Genomic DNA, 24,831 nt, shown 5'->3' with positions numbered 1-24,831 from the left:
GCAAAAGCAGAATAAAAAGCACAGAAGGCCTCAGGTCTCCTGCACTCTTCCCATCAGGTGATCCTGCGGCACAAGTGATCCAGAGGCATCTCCAGGGAGATGCTCCTCTTCTTCACTCTCCACCCCACTCTCAGCATGGATCTCTGGCTGGTCCTTAAAACAGGTATCTCCTGGGATATCAGCTTGCAGGACACAAGTGAAGAAGCTCTAAAATCCACAGAAAAAAGCACAACCCTATAGCTGGCAAGGAAGGGTTAATTAAGGATGTCCATCTATCACTGGGCTTTGGAGTGAAGGAGTGGCAGGAAGCACCACACTGCAAGAGAAGTTTCCGCCCTATGTCAGAGCCTCTGAGGGGCATCGTTGATGAACATGGCTCTGCACAAGAGGAAATCTTGTTGAAACTGTGCTCCATGGGCTACCAGTGACCTCCACTTCTGTTTGCTCTCATTAAGCAAGGTGCACCAAAGCACCTTGCAGCCTTGGAAACTGCCCATCTTTCCTCAGCAGACTTATCCATGGGATTAACTTTAGATGCATCAAAAACACCCTTGATGTTAACCAGAGCTCCAGTTACCTGCTTAGAGCTGATCATCATGCATATAGGTTTTGCTAGGTAGGAGTGAACGGTGACATATCTTTACTTCAACAGGCACTGAAAGCTGGGGAGACTGCTGCTAACTAGCACTCTGGTGCAGGTGGGCAGTCAGAGGTCCCTGCGAGATAACAAAGAAACATGCCGAAGGAAGTGTAGATGGCTGTATCCACCCTAGTGCCTTTCAATTCATCACACCCAAACATCATTAATTGAAATAAGGATGTGCACTAGCCACAGGACACCTTCACTGATTAAGTCCGCTAGAGCTGTAAGTAAAAGACAGCAAGATCTCTGATGCAGCTTTATTAAACACAGTGTCTCCAGGCTGGGCTTTCAGTCAAAATTGATGTATTTAGGCGCTGCTATAGTTTTGGCTGTAATTTCCCATGTCATCTAGCCATCCCTTCTCCACCAAGATGGAAGACGTGCATTGTTGGCCAACAGCATCCTCAGGCAGCCACCTGCCCCCCATCCCTGCCCCTCCTCACCCCACTTAAACGACTCCACATCAGGGCTGCCATGTCCTGCCGACACGGTTCCCACCTCCATACAGCCACCAGCCCTCTTCTAGCCCCACAGCTCACAAAACACAGCTGGGTAAAACACCACGTTTTTATTTTCTGGCCATTTTGGCTCCCTTAACTTGCGTACTGTGCAATGAGGAAAATACCTGTGTCGCTGCAAGGAGGGGGAGCACGAATACGCGGCCCTGATTCAAAGTATAGCTGAAGCTCAGAGCCATGCCTCCACCACTCGGCAGTGAAGCACGGCAGGGAAACGGGGCCAGCTTACAGCTAACCAGGCAAACTATACCTGGTTTATATACTGCATCAATACCTCAGTCTGATTCACTACCACCCTGGCGACGCAGCTGTGGGACGGGGCAGGATGCTCCAAGCTGGAAGTGCCGAAGACTTGCTCTTAGAGAACCCAAGCCATGCACAAGCACGAAAATGCCACACACAACAGTCTCCTTCCCCCCACCCCAAAAAACAGGCAATTAACTTCACGGTTTGTTGTGAAAGATGCAACAGCTTTCAGAGCGCCAGCCTCTTTGACATTAGCCAACATTTGGTACGATGCAATGGGAGAGAAGGGAAGAAAGAATGGAAAGAAAGAATGGAGACCTTTCACGTTTTTCTCTTATTTTTTTGTTTTTATGATGCACTGTCAGTCTACATCCTCAATAAATGTCCATGCATCTCTTTATAATATAAATGTCAACCTTGTGGGGGATTGAAACCTTGGGATACTGCACTGGCAGAATTAACGTATTAGACATAAAACACATAACATTTCATTATCCGTTGTAAATTGCACGTGCTTTCACTCTAGGGAAACTGGAAATATCACGCAATTTCACTATCACTTTCTGTTAACTGACTGTTCTGCCACGTATTCACATACTGGCGCATTCAGTTTGATCATGTATCAGTCTTCAGTTTCATTCTTCTTTCTCTACAATGCTGACATTTTTTTAAATCTATTTTTTTTGTTCCGTTTTTGTCTCTGTGAAGGTACTACACTACAAAACTACTCAGTTGAAAAAAAAAAAAAAAACAAAAAAACAAACAGTAACTTACCCTGTAACAAACAAAATGGATCATATTTGTCAATCTGAAAACACACCAGAAGGAACCTATCCTGATGTCTGAAATAAGGGCAGAAGGCAACATGGAGGTAAGAAAACCTCAGACACAACAGGCAAGGCTTCAGCTCTTTTATAGGCGTGCTAGAGTCTATGGTCAATAGTGAGGCACTAAAGAACAGAATCTGTTCCCTTCTGTGGTTTAAACTCCCTGCGTTTTTCCTTGCCACTATTAGGCTGGCTGCAAATTCAAAGATTTGCATAAGCCACAGATTTTGTCTGTCTCTTTGAAAGGTCAAAAATTAGAAGCAGCACAAACAAACACACATGACAAATAGGCCAGCTGGCAGCAATTTGGAGTGACCACATGGAGGAAATGTGGAGAAGAATAAGGGCAGGAGAGAAGCCTTTAAGAGCTTGGGTCATACATATATTGCAAGTTACAGGGTGCCTCAGGGGAATTTTTTTATTTAATCAGTTTTGTATCTTTGCAAAAATTAGTGACCAACTATCCAGATTTAGTGCTGTCATGTTTCTATAAACATTTCTGAATATACTTGCTTTGATAAAACATGCAGCTGCTGACACGATTTTTCGTATAAACATTTCACTATGTATTACAATGCATATTTCAAAAAAGCCTTAACATTTTTATTTCTATACTCGTTCTCCTCTGCAGGCTATGGAGCACTGCCCTAGCACAGAGCAACAAAGGGCCAAGTTAGCAGAGCAAGAAGAAGGGTGGGCAGGAGCTGCAGATACAACAGTAAAAGTCTTTACCAAAACCACTCCGGTCATTACTCACATGAGGGCGTTACGGAAGCAAGTAGGAAGGTAGGGAAACATTTGTTGTCCCACGTAGCTTCTGGAATGGAAGAGAAAGATTAACAGGTCAACTTCAAACATCATGCCAGATGCACACAGCTGGTGTTAATCTGCGTGACCCTCATTACCTGCAACAGACCTCTGCCAAACTATGGCAGCCAAAGAGCTGGCTGGATTTTTATTACTAACATCACCTTGACCTATTAATGCGGGGGGGGGGAAATAATTCAAATCCAAATTGCTTCTCACTATTTGTTGCTGTTTGTACTTTGCCAGAGCCACAAAACCCAATTAAGTCAGTTTCCCTTTGGTTTGCAGTCGGTCAGCTCCAGGCACTCAGGGCTGCAGTATCTGGGGCTGCCAGTCCTGCAGGGAACATTTACTTGTTTAAAAGCAACTCTTTCCACTGGACTTGGATTTAGCTAATTGTACCATTTCTATTGATCGTGAGTTTTATAAAAAGCTTGGCTCCAGACTGCATGCTGTCAGCAAAATTACGCTTGGGGGCCAAATTTGGTTTAGTCTGGCTCTCATGAAACGCTAAACGGGAAGCACCGACATAGGTTTAAGGCAGTAAAACAGAATGCATTTTGAAAATAAATCTCTAGAACGCCCGTCCAACTAAAGTAGTAAAAGGTCACTTATCCCCAGCAAATATCATCACCACATGCTGTTCAGAGATTGGAAACTTGAGTTGATTGATGACTCCCTGAGCACCATCCAACTGAGATTTTCTGTGTCCCTTCTTCCTGACCAACCCTCTTCACATCATCTCAAAAATACAGGTTTGTGGGAGGCAGAGCTTGCTGATAGCTCGTTATTTAAAACGGTTGTTTTCCTACAACAAGAAAACGGGAAGAGGAGAGTTTGCCGTTGCCACTCGACCCACCACAAAGCACTGAGCCCTTTCAAAACCCTCGCAGGCTTTAAGCGCTGTAGATGATGTAACGTCATCAGACATCTGCCAAATAAATAAGCAAGCTCCAACGTGCCTCCCTCCAAACCTGCAAAGCAATTTCCATCCCAGTACAGGAACTTGTACTGGGGTTTAATACTCTGTTCAATATATCCCCCTCCACAAAGAAAATCTGTGCCCGCTACTACAGGAACACGCTTAATCCCTGTAAGCAGATGTCAGCCTCCAAAGCTGAGAAAATGACTTTGTTCTTTAGGATCAGGGAATTTAAAATGCAAGAAGTTGAAATGCCCTGATGAATTTGGTAACTTAAACCCCGAGAGGAAGCACCTGCTTTCTGAATAGCCGCCCAATTAAAAGCCCGTCGTTGTTTTATGCATCCGTAATTCAATGTGAACGATATTTTGCTAGTTGACAATGTATCAGCTACGGTCAAAGAATGACGCAGCTGAAAAAGAGAGGAGGCAACTGCTGAGAGCAAACGGCCCGAATCCCACAGCATCAGCCCATGCAGCAGCTCTCAGATGAAAACTTCCAAGCTGGGGTTGCTCCACAAGGATCCACCAAACTGCACACAAGCTCCACCAACCACCCCGGAAGGATACCAGTTTGCCCCAGTGGTAGATTTGGGGCCAAGATCCACATCTCAGATGTACAGCTATACCTTCCCTCTCCCAGCAACCCACTGACAGAAATAAAAGCATCTCCCTTCACTATACGGCAGGTAAAGTGAGGCTCCAGTATGCTGCAGGTAAAGTAAGGCATCTTCCCATTTATTCACACCAGCACTGGCAGGGATGGGGAAGGGAAAAATCAAAACAAAAAACACAAAAAGGGGATTTTCATCAAAAAGTAAACAAAAACAAATGCCAAGAACACATGAGAATGATCAGCCTGCCTGCAGGATTAGCAACTGCAACAACAAAAAGCAAGAAACGGTAGCAATCCCCTTAGCCAAACTAGAAATAAAGTGGGCAGGCTTCTCATCGCAGCCTGCTTGCCACCGTGCCACCCAGGCACTGAAAGGCACTGAGGCTGGAGCAGGACCCTCATTCAGGCTTCAGGCAGCAGCTTCAAATACTCAACCCAGGTCCTGATACACCTTCATGACGGCTAAGAGAGGCTCCCGACAGTCGCTGGGCCAGGACAAAGTCATTTGGCCATTTACCAGAAAGGCTCATTTACCTTGTGTTGGTAGTCGCTTGCCCTCAGCAGAGACTCAGGGTTTTAAAGAAAGAAATGCTTTCCCTGTTAACAGGCAGAAACTCAGCTAAAAATAGGGTCCCCACATACACCTTGTGGAGCAAGGAGGACTTGGCAAGAGAGGGATTGCATCTGTAAGGACTTCAGGCAGGACCAACAGTAGATCAGCAACTTTTCTGGGAAGTTATATCTGCGTTACTACACGTGCATGAAGGATATCAGTTTGAAAGCCTCAAAACATGCTGGCGTAAATCCTAATGACGGGCAGAACTGTTGCTCCACTATGATTAAAATCTGTGTCGATACCCAAGGCTGGGCTGGGAGCTTCTCCCGTTTCCCACCTCCTCCAGAGCGGTGCGGGGAGCCCCAGGGAGAAGCTGTGCTGGCTTCGGTCCAGCGCTCTGGTCGGCAGCAGCTTCGGAGAGCTTCAGTCGCCATGTGCTCCATACAGACCGGCTCCTCGGGCACACTCACACCAAACACCGCTGCCTCACGTGCCAAAATCCTTCTCCCGCCCCACAAAAGCCAGCCCCTGGCTGCCCCAAAAGCATCTCCCTCCAACATGAGGCATCTCCCTCCCTTCCCCTGTCTAGGGGCTGAAGAGCACAAGTGACAGACACAAGGACCATGAGCCAGACCTAACCTGGACCAGCTTTTTATCCACCTGGGCCAGCAAGTGCCCAGGAGAAGCAGACCTCAGGTTTCCCAAATCAGAGAGCAACAAGGAACAAAATGCCTGTCCCTCTTCCCCATCCTCAAGTCCCTCTTGCAACAAAACCAGGGTCAGAGGCAGCACCTCACTGTGCCCGCCGCCAGCCCAGCCAGGAAGCAAATCTGCTGCTGGCAAGGCAGGAGGTGTCCTGTAATTAAACTCTGCATCAAAGCACACACGTGTGAAGAGGACAAGTAAAGATTAGGCAGACAGCCTCAGTTCTGACATCTTTTAAGTTTAGCTTGCTTAAAACTCGATCTTCAGTAACATGCATTTTAACATAGAGGTTGGGATGTGCACAGTTTTTAATATGTCTTTTGAAAGGTCCACAGAAAAACAAGTGAAAAATATTTTAAGACAATTAAAATTTTATCACATAAATTAACCAAAGTTCACCTAGAGATCTACAATCATTTTCCTTACTTGTGTATTTTGTGTAAGAAAAATCTTTGACACCGTACTATGTTGAGGTCAGAGTGCTCCTGTTTTCTCCCCCCAGCACTCCTCTCAATCACAGCTCCAGCCTCCTTAGGGATTCATTTTGTCTTATCTGCAAAGGCCTTTTCTTCTCTTTCGCTATTCTAGAAGCCCAGAGTGAAACCCAAGCATCCCCAACAACTACTTTAAATCCCCAGTCCTTTTTTTGATTTAAGAATGGCTACGACAGTACGGTATCAACATACAGTACTTATCCTTGAAAACATGTAACTCCAATTCAACAATCCTATTACATATGCTCCTAGCATTTGTACAGAAGAGATTTAGCTCTTAGCTCTCCATTGCTTTATCTCTTCCCATGTTTGCCAGTGCAGAAATTATCTCAGGCTATAGACAGGTCACGTCCAAATGCTTTTCCTATCTTGCTGCAAATCTGGAAAAAAAAGCAACCGTCACGTAGCTTGCACTACCCTGTCAAGCTTCCTAGCTCAGCTTTTAATAGCCACCCCCCTGAAGCAGAGTGGAAAGAGCCGGTTATGCTATCTCCCTAGCATCCCGTCTCTGAGCGATGCTATCGAAAAGACAACTTGCACAATCAAGGGGTCTGTTCAGTCCCCTCCTGAGGACCACAGGGCAGAGGGAACCCATGTCACACTCGTAAGGATTGGGGTCGCTTCCGAAGTGATGGCAGCATAAGTCTAGCGAGCTAAAGGGCAAAGATCCCATCTAGAGCAGAGCAGTCAGAAGGGGAGCTCCCAGGAGCAGAGATGGCAAAAGAACAAAATGAGGGGAAAACAAGAAACGCTGACATGTGCACAGATGGAAAAAAAACCACCTTCTATATTTCAGTGACTTGGTCTAACACTTGGGGCCGGGGGTGTAGGGTAGAACCACACCAGCACAGCACACTGCTGGCAGGGTGAAGTCAACCTGTCCTGTCCTGCTCTCTTCTGGCTCCGATCCCCCCAACCTGCACGTACGCTCTCACCTCTCGGGCACTGCCAGCTGCCCATGGCCCTTCCTGTGCCCAACACTGTTCATGCCAACTCAATGCTTTTGTCAGCAAACTGAGCCACCATAGAGCTGTCTCCATGTCTCAGCAACACACCCACCTCTTGCATAAAAAAAAAAATAAAAATTAGAACTAAACCACTTCTGTTTCATTCATTCCACTGTTCCTACAGGCTTATCCTCCATGATTTTTTATATATATATATATATATATATATATATATATACACACACACATTTCTTGGATCATCATCCCCTACATCTAATACTGAAACCCTGTTTTAATGCTGTTCTGCCATTCACCTGCCAGGGATATCCTCTCTCTTTCACTGCAGTACCCCTTTCTGTGCTCTTGCCCAAGACCTGTCTCTTACCTCATTCCATTTTTTCCCCTCATATCACGCCTCCAACACATTCTTGACAACTCATAGTTTAGTCACCATTAGCAAGTCTAAACCCCGGCTATGCAGCATTTGCCAGCAAGACATCTCTATCTCCGTGAGAACATCAGCCCGGCTTTCTAAATACGCAGCTCTCAGCAGGTCTGACGCGGCAGCCCAGGGACAACCCATGGAGCAGGCAGCGCTCTCGAGAAACTTGTCCTTTATTTACAAGCATTAATGTAATAGCGGCACTTACAGATGCTTTGACTCATCTCGCAGCAACTCCACTCGAGGAGCACTAACTGGAACATATGCTGAGAGGAAAGGAAGGATTAAGGCAAATGGGATCTGCAAGGTGTTTTTGTCTGCACTGATCACCCCATCAACTAAATATTGACAGTAAAACTAAAACTGAAAGGCAGGAGATGTCACTCAGAGTACACTTTAACCAAGACTATGAAAAGGACAGCACAACCCAAGGCTGCACATCCCCACTAGCTCTTTCATGCCACCCCATGGCTGCACCCACGTCAGTCAAATCAAGTTGCCCAAAACTGCATCTGATGAAACCAGGTCATTTTTCATCCACATGGCCTGAGAGTGCTGGTACTGACACAAGCAAAGCAGTGGGAACATGGGGCCCCACAAAGGAAAAGGTGGGATAATACTATCCCTTTCAACAGCAACTCAGTCCTGGAGCATTTAAAAAAAAAAAAATCAAAAAAGAAAAAAAATCACCCAGATGCTCAAGAAAGTAATTATTTTTTTTTCTGAAAAGCAAGCCAAGAGAAACAGGGAGCAGGCTGCAGTCAGCTCCAGACACAGTCCTTCAACACCAATGCTGCTCAGAATGGTTTCTTCTGTGTTTTTCCGAACCAGCCTCTAAGGTAGATTGCTGGTTTGGCTTCAGCACCGGTGGGGAACATCTGATCTTGTCCTACGAACACAGCATCCCACCCCACAACGAGCTATTTCCCTTAACCAAGCCTGACTTTCACTAACGACATTGCCCTACCAAAAATTTAAAAAATAAATAAATTTAAAAAAAGGCTACAAGCTGCCTAGGAGTAACCCCAGCCTCTTCTGCTGAGCTGCATCTTTTCTCCACTCTTGCGGCATCGTGTACTCCTTTAACTGGGCTGCTTTGCTCTGCCCCCGCAGCCGGACCCCGAGGTGTGCCTCTTGCAGCCCCTCAACCCCTGACCCACCACTTCCGACATCCGTTTCTCATCCTCTTCCTCTCCCTCTCTTATCTGGCATGTTCCCACCAGCCCACAAACCCAGCCTTTGTCTTCTCCTCCCAGCAGCACTGATCCCCCTGCCCTCTTCCCCACCCCGGCTCCCCCCGCTCACCCAGGGCTATTAACTGCACTGTGGTTTTCAAGCACTGTAAAGTTTAGGAGCATATTAAAGTCTCAGGAGGGGGAAAAAAAAATAATAAATAGCAGCTGAGTGTATGCCAAGAGGTTTTAAATAAAAACACAGCTGATACCTGAATCCAGACACCAGCAATTGCAGATACAGCCCTTCTCTCGCCTGGCTGCTGGCCACACGCCACCGCTATGTCCACTTTCCTCATGTCCTCCTCTACACCTCCCTGAGAGCTCTTCGCCATCTGTTTCACCTATGGCCCAGCTTGCCCCACGCTGCCTGCCTTCCTCGTGGCTCCTACCAACCATCCCCCTTCCCGACGCCATTCCTCCAGCAGCCATATGCCTGCATGGCCCCGACTCCAAGGGGTCTCCAGGCAGTACCGCAGTGTTGGGCAACGAGATGCCGGCAGCAGCTATAAACTCTTTCGCCAGATTCCTGCGTCGTTACCACATCGCAACAGCAGCTCCTCCGGCGTTACCACAGGCACACTGTGCACGCTGAACAGAGCACAGGTTTCCAGAGCAGAAGCAACATGGTGCCGGAGGGTCTCACCCGAGGGCACGGCAGTCTGTTGTCAAACGAGGCCACGGCGAAAGAAGCTGAACATCTTAAGAGAGACACTGCCACTTGAACTGAAGGATCACAGGCCTTGGGGAGAAAGAACCTGATATGCCATGATTGCTGTCATGCAGACGGCCAGGCTGGATTTGGGGTCTTCACCTCTGGTTTCTGTTCTGCAACTGATTCTCCAGAGCGAGAGCTGCCCTTGCAGAAATGTCCGCTGGCTGAACAAGCTCATCTGCACTCGCAGCAACATCGATTTGCTTTCACAGATACCTCCGGCAGGTCCCCTCTCAAAGGGTATTCCCAAGGATTCCCAAAGAGACACAGGTGCAGATGATCATCACCAGGTGCAGACGATCACCACCACTGTTCTGTCCTCACGTTTCAGTGAATCTACGAATCATATAGATTAAAGAGGGCAACCTCCTCTCTGCTTGCATTTCCAGCTTTGCCTTCTCTAACGTTACTGCTTCTCTTTCATTACTGTTCTTTTTGTCTCCTGGTCCTGTCTACGGCTTTGGCTTTCTATTACGCTGTTTGCTACATTGCCAGTATTATTTTCTCTGTGCCCACCCAGCCTTCCTTCAAACTCATTCTTTGCATCAGTTTCTCCAAAGACACGTTCTTCCAGTTCATATCATTGCTCTCTTTATGATAGAGCTAGGAGATCTGAGTTTTCACAGGACTGAGTACATCCCTTCCGGACCAATGTGGCAAATAAATTCTCTCAGAACATGCGCAACAGCATCAAACAAGGTGGCAATACGCATGATGATCCTGCACCAGATCACTGTTTATACACATACACACACACACAAAAATGCTTGTAAATGCTTTTTGAGAGGGAGGTGGAACCAGAGAGCTCTTCTAACCTACACAATTCTACAATTCTGTCATCTTTTTGCAAACAAACTAATGAAGACTAGAACTGCAAACAGCACTGCTCGCTTGACAGCATACAGCAGAGGTCTTCTCCCAGCTCTGCTGTAGCACCACAGCGTGACCTTTTGCTGTGACATTTCACTTCTCAAAAAATCCCAATTCATTCCCATTAAAGCCGATATGACATCAAAGGTCTTCTTTTGCAATGCACCCAGTAATCTATCAATGAAAACTGTGATGTAAATAAGTAGATAATTGTGACTATGCTTAAGACTGAGGAACATTCACTACAGTATAATGTTATTATTGTATCACCTCAAAAAAACTTGTAAATATAAACCAACAGTGAAAGTCCTCACTGCTCAGAAAATATTTCATACTTTCCCCTTCCTTCAGTCCTCTTTAACAGGGTAAGGAGAGCTGACTTAGGTAAATACACTATTTAAATGAGGCATTTTTGAGAGACATTTTGACAGTCTCCTGAAGAGACCAGAGCTGGCCACGACCAGCACAGACGGGCATGTGGGCTGCCGGCTAAGCCCCTTGGCCCCATCTCAGCACACAGCCTCAGGAGCAGAAGGACCGACAGCAGCTACTGGGTCCACCAGCATCAAGGCAGTGTGGAGCACCGCAGCTGCCTCTTTGGCACCGGGAAGGCGAAGGTGTCATTACCAAACAGACCTGGCAAACTAAATTCAGGAAGCCCTCTTGGCACTGGCCAAGGCATAGAATCATAGAATGATTTAGGTTGGAAAAGACCCTTGGGATCATCGAGTCCAACCATCAACTCCACTCTACAAAGTTCTCCCTTACACCATATCCCTTAACACCACACCTAAACACATTCAGGGATGGTGACTCCACCACCTCCCTGGGCAGCCTATTCCAGTGACTAACCACTCTTTCTGTGAAGAATTTTTTCCTAATGTCCAGCCTAAACCTACCCTGCTGCAGCTTGAACCCATACACAAATAAGGATAAGGGGCTCTGAAGCTTGCTTTCCTGTAGAAAGTAAATTTTACCGTGGTAGAGAATTGTGGGCTCAGTCCTGTTTTAGGCCTGAAGGTGCCCATGCCTTCCACTGGCATTTTCCAAAGAGACGATTTCACCCCTAGAAATGGGGAGCTCCTCAGTTAGCATCAGTAAGGGAGAGATGATGTTTAGTTTGATAACGCGACTGTCAGTGGGATTTTGAAATGTCACTCCCACACCTAGCAGATGCAGTTGGCTCATTCCTCATTTTAGAAAAAAGTACTGAAGTTCCTTTTGTAATTGATGCAAAATGTTTCACAAGGCTGGAGCTTTATTTTGAAAAAAACCCTCTCATTCCCTTTCAATTGAAAGGCATTTTAATTAATTCTCTTGAACATATTTAAACTGTTCTATCCTTTTTAAAGACGCTTTTGCAGGGACAAGAGATCTCCTTAAGTAAAACCCATATGGCACAGAGCTGAACTAAAAATGCCCAAAACCAAAAGAGCGAGCTGATGTTTTAGGAAGGTGGATCCTCCAGCTATCATCACTCTTGGCCCTGACTTTGCCAAAACATACATCTGTGAATAACTCTGGCACAACCACCAAGACAAATGTTTGTATAATAGAAGCTTGAAAATGTAACTTGTTTTTAAACAAGCATGTAAGACAAATCACAACTGGAATGACAGTGTAAAAAACAAGTGAGAGGAGACACCAAAAACCTGTGGGAGAGAAAGATGAGATGAGTTCCAATTAGTTTTGGTACTTTATCTTACAAGTGAGTTCACCTAAGAATTCGAGCACCAAAACTAATCTATTGAGTATCGGTTTTCAATCCACATAAAAATTGTCCCTTAAACACCACAAATCCACCTGCATTCTTCACATCCTCTTTAGCCCTTCAAACTTCTTCCTCCTCTTTGGACAAACGCACCTGAAATAAGAGGAAAGTCCTGCAAAACAGTCCCAAATTTACTGTACCTTGACTCCAAGATATATGAAAATATGGATGTGGAAAGAAAATTTATTCCTGAGTTAACATTTCACTTGGAAATAAATCTTTGATTTTTACCCTGTGGCAACTAAATCTCCTCTCCCTGCAAGTCCTGACATTGAACTTCATGGAAATTGGACCAGGCTGCTAGGAAAACCGCCATGACATTTTCTAAGGGCCCAGATCTATATACCCATATGCTGTTCTTTTAACTTCATCAGCTAAACATATTGAATTTGTTCCTTAAGGTTGGAACAACATTATTTACCCTCAGTTCCACCATGCAAAGTTTAAAAGTGAACTCAGTTGGTTTTGCTATTTGTCCTAAAACTAAGGCAATGATCACTTTCATCAGCATTAAATTCAACTTGTTCTTAAAACTCACAGTTCAAATTGCTCTTCTGTTTTCCCCGGGGGGGGGGGGGGGTGGTTGAATTTTTTTCTTTGAGAAAATTGGCTATATACAAGTATATTAAGTCCATGAAACGGTCACCAACATTTGGTAGAGAAAGGAAGACAAACATACCCTGTACCAAATTCTGTGCAGTTGTTATCCTCCATTACACAAACACTTGGCAGGCTTCCATTATAAGATTTATGCACTAAAATTAGCTCTCAAAATTGCAATCAATTGCAACAATCAAGTGCAAGTAATTAAAAAAAAAAGGAAGGTGAGCATGGAAAGCAATGTTACAGCACTGCAGTTGTTCCCCTGTTTATTTATAATTATGTCCAATACAGTCTTTCTGTCCATTGTACACAAGGCTACAAGCACACAACCCGTAAGCAGAGTAATTTCTCAGCAAGAAGCTTCCTTCTGCGATGCCCCAGAACGTTTTCTTGTTGTTTCAGTTGTGGCACTCTCTCCCCATCTTGGGGAAGGAGGCTGAGAAGGGACCCTACAAACTCTCCAGTGCAGAAGATGCCCCCTCCCCATCTCCTCACGCCCCAGCTTTACCCTCACCTCTTGGGCTGCTTCACGTACCCGCGCACACACTGCCATTTCCTTGCCCCTGTTTCTGCAGACAAGCAACCTGGGCACCGCTGCCCTCTCTGCCCTTCCTCGCCCAGGACCCACCTGCACGATGCTAAGGGAGAGGACAGCGCAGCTCCACAGGAACCCCTTGGGGACAACCCAGCCCTGGCTCTATAGATTCTTCACAGGGCTGGATCCCATCATCTCCAGTGCTGGCTGTTGAGGAGCAGAGCGCAGGGGCTTTCCAGGAAAGGCAGGGAGGGATGGGTCCCCAGAGCAGCACCAGGACTGCCTGTCACCGTAACAACTTGCAGAGCGGAGACGTGCACATCACCACTTTGAAAACATGAGCTTTATTTTCTTGCTGTGGTATGGGAAGGGGTTAAGGGTTAAAACACATCTTACCAACCAACAGCGAAGCATCAGGAACACTCCTCAAAAAGATTTTAATGACTATGAATGACTTTAAGACAATTACACACTGACTCGGTTGATACGCATTTTTTTTTAATCATCCTCTTTGACGCAGATGGTATATACTGCATATGGTATGGTGCCAGAGCAGAACTCAAAGTTACAGGCAGCTTTGTACAGATTTTTCCCCCTTGAAACAACAACTCGTGAAGCTAGTAATAAATGTTATATTGTTTGGAACGGAAAGCAGGTAATATATATAAACTTCTGGAAACTAAACACATATGGCAAGAATACATCAGAGGATATAGAATACTCTGGAGAATGCAAATAATGAAAAAACCCTCTCTCTGTAATGCAGTGTAAATACTACATGTGATTGTCTCTTCTTTCCCACGTACATACAAGCAGACCAATGTCTGGCATCCCACTTTAATCTGAGCAGTCCTCCGTCTTCTATACTAACGATCTACGTCACTTCCGGCTCCCAAGAACCTACATCTTGCACATCATCACACATTCAAACTGAATTACCTGCCACTGTTTTAATTCACTTCTGGGTTTTGGATTATGTTTCTTTTTTTTCTTAAACAGGTCACAGCTGTATTACAAAGAAATATAGATCAATAAAGAAGTATATGGTATTAAAGGAGCATTTTAGTTTTGCAGAGAGGAGTAAGAAAAGCTTGCAGTGGTACAGCTCAATCAAATCAGAAGCAAAGCCCTTGGGTACTACACACGTTTGTTCCCCTTCCTCAGTTCCTAACAGCAGATGCTCTTCTGACCCAGACCTATCACAATGAAGAAAAAAAATGAGCACAAACTCATCATTCTTTGTATCATCTAAAAGCTATTTGCAGTGGTAAACATAAAACAAATTAAGCCATTTTGGATACAACAGAAAGCCCGCCAAGACATCTTTAAGAATTTTCCATGGACATTTCATCCAAGCCTGTAATGTCATTTCTCACTGACTTCCTTTCGCGCCATGAAATTCAGGTTCACAATTCATATCAGATAAAGTCAAAGAGGCCTCTCAGGAAAGCATCCAGAGAACCAGCTGACTCTTCAGCAAAGTCTACCACAAAAAAAAAACAAAACAAAACATATGGGCATGATCGAAAACGAATTTGGTATAATACCGGTTCATATGACACTAGATAGAAGCTGGTATCTAGCACATCTTGCCTTTATTTTATTTTTTCATTGAATACACCTGTTGTTCTCATTGAAAACGAGGGCTAGGCTGTTTAAACAGCCAAGTTACTTTGTGAGCCATTTCCCTTAGCACACAAGCAAGCCCGGGCAAGAGAAACCATCCCTCCAAAACACAGCTGCTCCCCAGAGACAGGGCAGGGTGAAATTTGTGGAGTAAATACACTCTGTGACTGCACACAGAGCCTCACACTTGGCGTTTCAGCAGAGTATATTCCATGATTGCTCCCACACACAGACCCCGAAACGCACGTTGTGATGGGTTCTACTGTCAAACTCTCATCAATTCGGCTTTTTTTGCTCAAAGACTGAGCCGCACATCCTGAACCTGCAAGTTCAAGTTGCTGCACCCCCCCCACCCCTCCAGGCAGCCCAGCCAGCATCAGAAGAAGGTGCCTGTCAAAAACGATATGGGAAAACAAGAGCTACAAAAATATTTTTTTTTATATGAAAAGTCTTTCAGGTGAGGTATGAAAGTTTCTTTTCAAAGGAGAAGAGAAATCCCAGAAGACCCATCCATCTTGTGGTCATTCACCTGGGAGATCTGACATGGGAAGAAGAGCAGGAACCTGAACCCGGGATCCCACTTTCCAGCCCAGCCCCCCGATCACTGCCAAGGCAATGCTCATCATTCGAGTCCAGAACAGCTTTCTTTACTCCCCCTCTGATTCAAATCCAGTTTTAAACCCAAGCATAATGAGGACATTTCTGAATTCTTCAAGTTTTATAGCAGAGCGTTTACATTTTCAATGCTACTGCATTTAGAAGTTATGCATAAAATGCAGGGGTGATGTCAAGCTATTTAAAATTCCTCGTTTTGACTTTGCATTAAGATTAAGAGGAAAAACAGCTAGGGAAAGGTTTTTTTAAAAAAAGTGTTTGAGCTGTAAGGGATAGTTTTAAATATAGCAAAAAAGGAGACGGCTAGAGGAAAGGATTTGGAGAAGTGAAGTTTCTCCAGTAGAGGAGACTATAACAACATGCCAGACTGCAGAATGCCCTCCAAAAGCAATGAAAAGATAATCATTGCAAAAAGCATTGCCACAGCAGATGATGATCAGCAGCTGAACACATCTCTATAAATCCTCATGTTCCTGCAGTGCTATGGAAATGCAATGATATCCCAAATACTGGAATTTTCTGAAGTTGGAGAGATAGGGAAAAGAAAAGAGGCACACTCCGAAAGTATCTTAAAATATTTCCCATGCTGACTAGCACAAAAAACAAATAGTTGCAGAGACTCATATAGCCCGTGTTCCCAGAAAGGAAAAACCTCGTTAATTGGCCATCCCACTCCTCAGCCTAGGAAGCGTGCTGCCAGGCTGCTCCACGGACCAAGGGAAAAGGTCCAAGAGCAGCCACTTAAGTAGATAACTTCAACATGGCATGGCCAACCCAGGTACTACATGTCTTTCAAGATCAGGTGCTCACTGAGCAGATGACTGTTCAGATAACAAGCTGTAAACAAAATCATACACATGGATACACAGAAAAAATACTTTGGCTTCAAAGGCACTTTTCTTCAGCATGTAAACATTGCAGGAATTTCTCTCATGTCTCAAATAGCATTACTCTGCGCACAAAGTCAAGTCCACTCACGGCATGGTTTATTTTTGTCTGACCATTAGAAACAAAACAACAGCCTTTAAAGCCTTTAACCACTCAGAGAGACTGCAGTACAACATCCTGAGGTTCGGAGATGCTCTGCAATGATGGGATAAGCTATTTATGGAAATCTATCTGGTTGCTAGGGCAAATTCTTGTAATGATACGCACCATCCACCAAGCAGAATCTGGTTTGCAAGTCAGGAGAGAAGAAAAAATTAAGATGAGAGATGACTAACCGGGGTAACATGAGAAACCAAATGAAATGCCACGCTATACAGAAACATGGTTCGGGCTTCCATCAAGACTCAGCTGAACTCCTACGTGAAACACGCCTGGTTGTTTTGAGCCAATGGAGCCTAGATCACAGGCTTGAAAGAAATTTCAAAAGGTTGTATGAGGCACCCTGCTGCCCCCAAGGCAGGATTAACTATATCTTATGCAGGGCATACCACTACTGGATCATAAGCATTTGTTCATACAACTCTCTTGTGTCAGTATTATTTGTCTTTTACACAAGGGAGTAAATGAGGCAGACAGAAATGAAGCAGTTAGCCCTCAATTGAACACTAAGTCTCCTGCAAAATTAGGAAATCATTCCAGATTTTCAAAAACCCACAAATAACTGATGGATCAGTTTTCTAGGAGCTGTATGCATGGATATCATCTCATTTTCAAAATTACCAAAGCTTCGGTTCACATCAACCGTTACACATCTGGATAGTCTTACGTATTTTATAAAAGATCATGATAGTTTTTGTATCCAAATCAAAGCTTTCAGCTCAAGAAATGTCTTTTGACAGTTAACAGGGCAAAGATGGTAAAGAAATGATAAAAGGGGGAGCGCAGGGTTATAAACTATTTTCCATTTTCTCCACGAACAGTGAAGAATGGAAACTTGCGTGCTAATGTTCAAAAACACCAGCTTTGGATGACGCAAACTGGAAAAGGCTGCATAATTTATACCTTACTGCCATACCTTCTGGTCAGCTTTGCACTGAACTCAACTGAGATTATAAGAAAGAAAGATGAAGTTTAGGAAGCCACCATGTTCTTCTTGGTAGCTGAGCGCTGCGCGTGTCGGAAGAAAGCTTCTGTAATTAAAACAGCATCTCCCTTACAACTGAGAACAGAGAATATTTAATTAGTCTTTAAACTGTTGAGGAGAGGTTTATATAATAATCTCACCCAGGCCTCCCAGTCGAATGATCAGTGCCTACCAAGGCTTAGTCGAATTTAAGTGTACCTCACTGGTAACAGATAGTACTCCCAACACAACCCGGTGTTAAAACTGAATTAGTGTGCTTTTTTCCTCCATTTTGACTTCCGAAATAAAAAGGTTCAAATCGATGAGAGATTTCAACATTGCAGAGACCATGAACTAAGTGAAATTCATTAAGCCACCTGACTTAAAGATTACTGCTTTAATCCATAGGAGCGATGCTAAGAGCAAAACGACCACCGAGACTGAAGCCAAAACCTCTGCCACAGGTGATGGATGGACATCCAGCAGGGCAGACACCTCTGCCACAGTTCCTGAGCACGTTTCACCGGCCTCTGGTCAGCAGGAGTTGCAGTTCTCTTCACTGGAATAACCACAAAAGTACACGACACCAATTTGTCCTTCTGTGCCAACACAGGGCACCCCTAGCCCTCTGCCTTTACAAAAGAGCAGTTTTCAGATGAAGGTCTATCTAACTCATTTACCTTTGGGCTGCAGATTCCTCACATACACGTGTGACACAGGGACCCCCTGCAAATGTTGTCCCTGCCCACAGGATGGCACAGCCCTGGCAGAAGGTATAGACACAGGGCTCCAAGGGACAGGCCAGCACACCGAAGCAGACAGAAAGCCCTCCCCGTTTCTACTGAACATGGCAGAGCTCAGAGCTCACGCAGCAACCATCCTTTTGCTCCTCCACCCAGGAAAAATGTCAGCTCTTACTCGATGGAGCGTTTGGGCAAGTAAAGATAAGGACCTAGCTGAACTATTCAGAGCTCAAGCTGCAGCTGCCTACAAACCCTTATCAACCATAGCAACTAATGCAAGGGTTTGTGCTCTTCCAGCTGCCTCCCAAAAACCTCTTGAAATGGGACTGTTTTATAAGCGGAATTTCCCCGGCCAGTCACAAAAACCTGGCAATTCTCCATATCCACAGTGCGTTCTGCTGTGTGAGCTCCAGCCAAGTCACTGGAGGCAAAGCGCAAGCAAGAGTAAGGGGCTCCCAAGTTTCCGCAGTGATCCAAAGATGCTACTCAGGCCCCGTAAGGACCATACTGTGCACATGAGTACACACTTGCAGCAATTTAAGAAATGGTCTCGTTCACTTTAGGTAACGTTAAAGAGTCTAATGCTTCCAAATAACTCAATTTTGAAAAATGGAGCTTAAATGCCCTTGAAACCGAAGAACATAAAGAGAAAAACACATGTGCACGTGCTCCTAAGAAACCAAATGGCTTTTCAAAACAGGATTTCTCTGACATACTCCTAAAGCAAACTTTTTTACTTAAGCCCTTATCAACTGAAAAGCAGGGAAAAGACTTCAACAAATTTGTCAGTAAATATTCCCATTCTACACAGGTCAAAATATTTGCACAAAGTAATCTAATAACTTCCTAAACTGGTAAGATTACACATAATTATAATATGCGATATTTCTATAGGATCGTAAACTTGTATCACAATGTATAGCTGCTTACAAATGGCTTCAGGAGAGAGTTTGATCATACGATGACCTACCTCAGGGAACTAGTAGAGACAACTGAAGGGGAAGATACTCTCTAATTGAAGTGAAACCCACCGCAGTCGGAAGATCCATCCTATTGACAAAGATCAAAAAGGGAACGAGGAGACCCAGCTTTTATTTCCTGCAGCATCGCTTCCGTTGGGCAGCCCCACTACACCTCCCCAAGCTTCTGCCGCTCCTTCAACTGCTGTCCTTGCAGGCAGGATGGCAGCTTATTTATGGAAAGGGCTCACCTTTGCTATGGGTGTGAGCATTTACCTGCATTAAGGTCTTCATCTCCCTCCAAAGGGCCCCATAGAAAGATAAACTGGCTTCTCTTCTCTGCTTCCCGCTGAAGGGAATATGGTTTAATAAACACTGTGAGGGAATCTCTCTGTAGCTTTACTAGACTTCATAAACGGTTAAAATTCTCCTAGAGCAGAAGGGAGCTTGTGGCGGGACATAAAATGCCCAGCTGCACAAATGTAAGATTAGGGAAGGAGGATGGAAGGTACCAGGAGGTCTGAAATATTTTTGGTGAGCTACATACACAGGTTCACCCAGTCTCCTGACAAGTACTCTGATTTTAAAAGGCTCTTTAATCTGCCTTAGATCTATGTAAACAAAGATCATAGAAACAATTGTATATAGCAGCCTGGGAAAGAGGAATACCGGTATCATCTTTCACTTTGTAGCTTTATGTTGGAGAGGCGGGTGGAGAAGAAAAGAGGGAAGTAATGTAACCACGCGTACCATCACGGCTTGACGTGAACAGGCCTGTTTCTTTTGTTACTTTGGGTCATCAGGATAATTAAATCCTTTATAATAGCCACCAATCCGCGTCAGACAGCGCGTATAACTGCAAGCCAGCTTCTCTAAGTTGCATAAAAAAGCTGCTACGTATTGCAAAATAAGCCTCTGCGCCTTGCTCAGCACTTTCAGGACAGATTCTGGCGCCATTACTTCAGCAGCGCCGTACCATGCCGATCGGCCAGACTGACGGACAGCCTCAGCCCTCGCCGGCCACGCAGCCCCACACGGGGAGGTCCGGTCCCATCTGAGGAGCAAGGTGGTACCCCAGCGTCTGAGGTACAGCCTGCCCCTGTGCCGCCTGGGGGACCTCGTGGTTTGATCACAGCTTGGACGCTGCATGCGTTTTTGGAAGAGCGGTGGAGTTGATGGAAAGGTCAGTCTGAGTCGCTGCACTTCTGTTTCCACCCCTCCTTCACCCCCCCACCCTCCCCAACTGCAGAGTTTCTAAATTAATCTGGGTCTTTAGGCTTGTCGGCTTTTATTGCCGCTTCTTAAAAGAAATGCCCAGCTTTCACACTGCAAACTACAGGGCTGAAATCCCCAGACAAGTTTAGTAAGTGCTTTTTGCAATTTGCCTTTGCCCTTATTCATCCAAGTGTACTCCCTTAAGTGTCTCCTAAAAATCTAAGATAGGAAATGCGCTTGGTTTCTTCCTTCTTTTCCCCTCCCTGCAACGTTTTAATCAAAGCACGCGAGCCAGCTACATCCAGCAGACGTGGGGTGGATGGGAACAGCACTGCTTTGTACAAATTGCGCTCCATAAGTCACATCAGCAGGGTGCAGCCCAAACCAATCCCCCCTCCTCCCTCCCCAAATCCTGACCTCTGCTGCTCCGAAGTCTCTGACTTAGGGATGCCAGAGGGCAAGAAATCCCACTTCTCTGCAACAAGACATTGTTAAAGGGAAAATTCCTCACGTTTGTTATTTGCTTTCTTTTCCCCCCTAAATCCTCAACAAGGAGGGAGATCTGTGTGTGTAGGGTCCGCAGCAAAAATAATCCTACACCTACCGAAATCAAACAGGAATTTACTGACCAGCTCTCACGCACTGCAGGGACCGAGCCAAAGCCTAGAAACTTGCACTGGCTGTGCCGTGACAAGGTAACACCTTTTCTATTTTAGTTTTGCTTAAGTACGGGGTGGGGGGGGGGAAACATTAGTAAAAACACATTTAACTAATAACTGGAAACTTTCTGTTAAACTAATCAGAGCACTATACTTGGGTAGTGGTACACTATGGCTTCCCAGGATGCGGTAACCAACCAAACATAACCCACCATCGGCTCCTGGCAGGATCAGCTGCTCGGCTGCAACAGGACCATGCATCTGTTAGCGCTGGCAATTTACAACTGGAAAGTATTAGGGAGGGCTGATTAATTGCTACAATATGAAATTTCCATGCCTTCATTTTACATTAGCAGCTTCACAGTTAGCAAAAACCTGAGGGAAAACCAGAAAAGGGGGGCGGGGGTAGAAAGCAGCCCCTCTCAGACACATCCGGGCATCCTTGGAGGATGCTCCCTTTCCAACAGGGCTTCGGCTTTCATCAGAAACAAATGAGGCCTCCACAATTTCAGGCAGCGCAGAGAACACCAGGGCTGAGAGCTGACAGAGCGATGTCTTCCAGAGCCCCTAGGCAGCCCGACAGCCCCAGTGCCCCTCTCTGCCATGGGGGAGGCTGGCAGGGCCAATGCCCCAGGGGCATGCAGCACTGCAGAGGGACCACAACAGCCACAAGATGGATGGAGCCAACACCATCCATCCTCCTTCCCCACCTCCCTCCTCTTCTTCCCTCCCCAAAAAGGGAGGTTGAGGACTTACACAAGGACTCCAAGGCTGCAAACCTCTTGCTTCGCACCCCCTCCTCACCCAGCCCCTGGCACCACATGTAGGGACCAGCTGCCTTAAAGTGGGGACCATCGAGAGTTGCCCTTGCCTTACCAGAGTGCAGGAGTGAGGCAGAACACATGCATTTGACTGGGCGCAGGGGACAGTGACAGCCACACGAAAATCCCAAATACTTCATCAGAGGGAAAGCTCATCACCCACCCAAGGCGCAGGGACTCACTGCACAGATATCCCGGTGCCGCAGGCTTCCCGCCAAGATGCCCCGTTCCCACCCGTCAGCACAGGGGCAACTCGCACCTGATACCAAAGCGAGAAGTAGAAAACCCCACCGCATCTTGCTCCCTGGATGGAGCAAAACAAGACGATGGCTTTGTTGTCACCTCCCCTGCATCCCTTCCTCTCCCCTCCGCATGCAGGCAAGTAGGCTTATTTCCAACGCATTTTGTGATACAAACTCAGACGAACAAAAGAACAAAAAAAACCCTCTCACCCCCTCCCTCCGGAGGAGAGGGGAAAATTCAGAGTTCAGTCTGCCACTCTGTTACTAGCTGGCGCTGCCGGTGACACGTAGGCCGGCAAGCACCGGGTAATTTCACACACCATATGTGCAGCAATCGGGAAGCACTGAGAGCGGAGGGCTGGAGGAGCAGCCGCTGCCTGCAAATCAGCAGTGCTACAGGGAGGAAGAAGCAGCGAAACAACATCCACAAGTAAACTGTCACATGCAGTCTTTCCAAGGTGACATAACGCCCCTGGACATGCTCCCTGTCCAAGATGAAAGGCACGTGGACACAGGGCACGCTTCAGCATCACCCGCCTGCACATGCAGCACTGCTGACAGTGCTAAATCCAGAACTCAGCATCCATCGCCACCACCACACGGCCCATAGGCAGGGATCTGGGGCGGGGGGGCAGCATGACACACAGTGACAGGCAGGGTCAGGGCAGCAGACTGAAGGGCACCGCACACATGGCTGGTTGCGTGCCATGCACCCGTCTGAGCCCACCGGCTCTTCCCTGTCCCGCCCAGCATCTCTGCCTCCGGCTGGGAAACACACCAGCACATTTCCAGGATTGCCACTGACAAGGACTCAGGCCAGGCAGGAGAGCAGGGTGCAGGCAGAACAGCCCTCAGGAAGGGTCAGCGATGCACACACCAGGTGCAAGAGATAGATAAGTATGCTCTTGCCTGGGAGGAGGAACCCCTTGCTTGCAAGGAGCTCCACCGGTGGGAATACAGCATTGCCAACCTTCAGGCATCAAAACCCTGAGGTCTACTTCATATTTGGGGTTTTCCAAGGGTTTTTTTTGTTGTTGGTGGTTTTTTTTTGTTTGTTCTTTTTAACAGCTGGTAGGTCCACGTGACAAATTTTAAGCAAACGAGACCCAAATCCTCATAATAAAAGAGGCATAGAAATGAGGAGGGGGATGGGACACACACCATGACAGACACCCACACACTTAAACTGTAAAAACCTAAGAGGCAGAACAGCACAGAAGTTCTTGTCCCAGAAGTAGCAAAGCTTTATTTTTTTCTTTCTTGAAACCACCTCAGTCACTGAAGAAAGAAAGAAACAAAAAAAAAAAGAGACAAAAAAAAAGAATAAAGTTTTAAAAACATGGTCTGACACATCATTTGTACTTACCTTGGCAAGATCTCTTATTTTTCAAAGGTCTAACAGCTTCTAGGTAAATACAGTAGCTCCGGAAAGAGACAGTTTGACAATATTATCGGCAGAGAGATACCTTGAAAGCAGAGGGTCTAAGTTTTTCTCTATGTAGTCCCATCAACAGATTTCGGCCTTCATGATTCCTCCACTTGGCTTCTCCTTAGCAGAAGGGTCTGGAGACAAGTCACACGGCGGCTCTGAGACAAACACGAGAAGCCTCTACAGAGACCCAGGCTCCAGCAATCAGGGGTTAGAGAGCTGCACCCCACGTCAAGCCTCGCCGTCAGGTACTGGCACGCTCCCCTGCGCAAAGAGCAAACACACAGCTGAAAAGTGCAGCCTTCAGCTACAGTGCAGCGTTTTGCTTGTGTTTTATGTAACCATTTATGACTGTTATTCAATTATGAAGGAGAGCTTACCATGGAAACTGCGAGGAGGTGTTTTGTTTAAGATACAGAGCACACTTTTTAAGTAAGAGCTGTTCATCTCTAATGTGCAAACATCTGAACTGCATTCAAGGTTTCCCAGAAGACAGCCAGTCCTACTTGTAGGCTATGTACCATACAGCACACTTTAAAAGAAAGAATTTTAAAATTTTTCCTAACAAAAGCTAAAAAGCTAAGTGAGATGAAGGAATGGATCCATTCCTTCATGCGGCCACTGTAGGGTTCGTCGGGGAAATGCCATTTTCCACTGAGGCCCCACAGGACTATAGCAGCTTAGCAGGCTGACAGCCCACATCAGCCCCCCAAACAAGCCTCAGGGACTGGTCCCAGTCCTATACAGCCCACAGTTAGTTGGTAGAGTGACCTAGTAATCCAATTAGGCAGCAACAGAGGCTGTCTAAAGAGATAAAACAAAAGGAAACAGGGAAGGGAAAAGGAACAGGAAAAAAATTATGCCTAAACCAAAGCATATCCTCATTATTCCTCTAATCTGCAGCTGCGAGCAGGAGCTTAGCTGGGTGCCCAGTGCCTTTGAGAGGGGGACAACAACGTACAGAAAGCCCAGCTCACACCCCAGCCTGGAACCCCACCTCCCGTCATGAAACACAAGAGCTGCTTGCTGGGTGTATGGAAGACCAGGCAGCTAAGAGACAGTC

The 24,831-nt window shown here is 45.9% G+C and overlaps 1 protein-coding gene across 3 annotated transcripts in view; it reads right to left on the bottom strand.

The window, feature by feature from the left end:
- Window positions 1-24,831, bottom strand: part of TIAM1 (TIAM Rac1 associated GEF 1) — a 217,878-nt gene that overhangs the window by 131,560 nt on the left and 61,487 nt on the right. For 2 of the 3 annotated variants that reach the window (XM_054188086.1, XM_054188087.1), the window contains 2 exons: window positions 23,706-24,032; window positions 2,992-3,051 (listed from right to left, as the gene is read on the bottom strand). The gene's annotated coding sequence lies outside the window, so the exon portion shown is untranslated. The remainder of the gene's footprint in view (window positions 1-2,991; window positions 3,052-23,705; window positions 24,033-24,831) is intronic. The other variant, XM_054188089.1, reaches the window with a different exon arrangement.

Source organism: Rissa tridactyla, chromosome 1 (genome assembly GCF_028500815.1).
Source record: "Rissa tridactyla isolate bRisTri1 chromosome 1, bRisTri1.patW.cur.20221130, whole genome shotgun sequence".
In the NCBI taxonomy this organism is placed as follows: Eukaryota; Metazoa; Chordata; class Aves; order Charadriiformes; family Laridae; genus Rissa; species Rissa tridactyla.
This window is presented reverse-complemented; position numbering and strand designations above follow the sequence as displayed.